Source organism: Arachis duranensis, chromosome 1, assembly GCF_000817695.3.
Source record: "Arachis duranensis cultivar V14167 chromosome 1, aradu.V14167.gnm2.J7QH, whole genome shotgun sequence".
In the NCBI taxonomy this organism is placed as follows: Eukaryota; Viridiplantae; Streptophyta; class Magnoliopsida; order Fabales; family Fabaceae; genus Arachis; species Arachis duranensis.
Genome location: NC_029772.3, coordinates 82066675 through 82068930, shown reverse-complemented (window position 1 = coordinate 82068930; position 2256 = coordinate 82066675).

The window sequence follows — 2256 nt, the reverse complement described above, 5'->3', positions numbered from 1 at the left end:
CTTTGTTGCTCCTCTCTCATGATTCTTTGATCTTCTCTATTTTCATGGAGGAGAATGGAATGTTCTTGGTGATCCACCCTTAGTTGTCCCACGTTGGAACTCAATTCTCCTAGGGAGGTGTTGATTTGCTCCCAATAGTTTTGAGGAGGAAAGTGCATCCCTTGAGGCATCTCAGGGATTTCATGATGAGTGGTGTCTCTTGTTTGTTCCATCCTTTTCTTAGTGATGGGCTTGTCCTCATCAATGAGGGTGTCTCCCTCTATGTCAATTCCAACTGAATAACAGAGGTGACAAATGAGATTAGGGAAGGCTAACCTTGCCAAGGTAGAGGACTTGTCCGCCACCTTATAAAGTTCTTGGGATATGACCTCATGAACTTCTACTTCCTCTCCAATCATGATTCTATGAATCATGATAGCCCGGTCTATAGTAACTTCAGACCGGTTGCTAGTGGGAATGATTGAGCATTGCATCCATCCTCTAGCCACGGGCTTGAGGTCATGCCTTCTCAGTTGAACCGGCTTCCCTCTTGAATCTCTCTTCCATTGAGCGCCCTCTTCACAAATGTCTATGAGGACTTGGTCCAACCTTTGATCAAAGTTGACCCTTTTTGAGTTTGAAAGGGACCTCGGGGATCACCTTCTTCTTGGTCATAACTTCATAGAAATGGTCTTGATGCACCCTTGAGATGAATCTCTCCATCTCCCATGACTCGGAGGTGGAAGCTTTTGCCTTTCCTTTCCTCTTTCTAGAGGTTTCTCTGGCCTTAGATGCCATAAATGGTTATGGAAAAACAAAAAGCAATGCTTTTACCACACCAAACTTAAAAGGTTTGCTCGTCCTCGAGCAAAAGAAGAAAGAAGAGAGTAGAAGAAGAAGAAATAGAAGAGATAGAAAGGGGCTTTGTGTTTCGGACAAGGGGGAGAAGTAGTGTTTAGGTTGTGTGAAAATGAAGGAGTGAATATAGGTTTATATAGGAGTGGAGAGGGGGTGTATGGTTCGGTCATGTGAGGGTGGGTTGGGAGGGAAAGTGGTTTGAATTTGAATGGTGAGGTAGGTGGGGTTTTATGAAGGATGGATGTGAGTGGTAAAGAGAATAGTGGGATTTGATAAGTGAGGGGTTTTTGGGGAAGAGGTGTTGAGGTGATTGGTGAATGGGTGAAGAAGAGAGAGAGTGGTGGGATAGGTGGGGATCCTGTGGGGTCCACAGATCCTGAGGTGTCAAGGAAAATTCATCCCTGCACCAAGTGGCGAGCAAAAATGCTCTTTATGCCAATTCTGGCGTCAAATTTTTTTTTCAAGTTTTCAAAATTTTTCAAAATCAAATCTTTTTCAAATCATATCTTTTCAATCATATATTTTCAAAATCAATTTCTTTCCAATTTCAAAAATACTTGATAACAATTAATGATTTGATTCAACGTTTCAAGTATGTCGCCTTTTCTGTTGAGAAAGGTTTAATGTCTGAATCATATCTTTTCTTGTTAGCCAAGTCATTGATTTTAAAAATGAAATCTTTTTAAATTGTTTTTCAAATCATGTCTTCTTAATCATATCTTTTTAAACTATATCTTTTCAATCATATCTTTTTAATCACATCTTTTTCAAAATAGTTTTCAAATCATATCCTTTTGATTTCTAATTTCAAAATCTTTTTCAAAAATCACTTTACTTCTTTCTCAATCTTAGTTTTCGAAAATTATTCTTCAAATTTTCAAAATGTTTTTAAAATCTTTTTAATTTATTTTCGAAAATTTCTTCCCCTCTTCTCACATCCTTCTATTTATGGACTAACATGCACAATTCAAACTCTATCTTTCTAAGTTCGAATTCTTCTACCTCTTCCTTCTATTTTTCTTTTCCTCTGACATCTCAAGGAATCTCTATACTGTGACATAGAGGATTCCATATTTTCTTGTTCTCTACTCTTTCATATGAGCAGGAGCAAAGACAAAAGCATTCTTGTTGAGGCTGACCCTGAACCTGAAAAGACCTTGAAGAGAAAGCTAAGAGAAGCTAAAGCACAACTCTCTGTAGAGGACCTAACAGAATTTTTCAAAGAAGAAGACATGGCAGCCGAAAACAACAACAATGCCAACAATGCAAGGAAGGTGCTGGGTGACTTTACTGCACCTACTCCTGACTTCTATGGGAGAAGCATCTCTATCCCTGCCCTTGGAGCAAACAACTTTGAGCTTAAGCCTCAATTAGTTTTTCTAATGCAACAGAATTGCAAGTTCCATGGACTTCCATTGG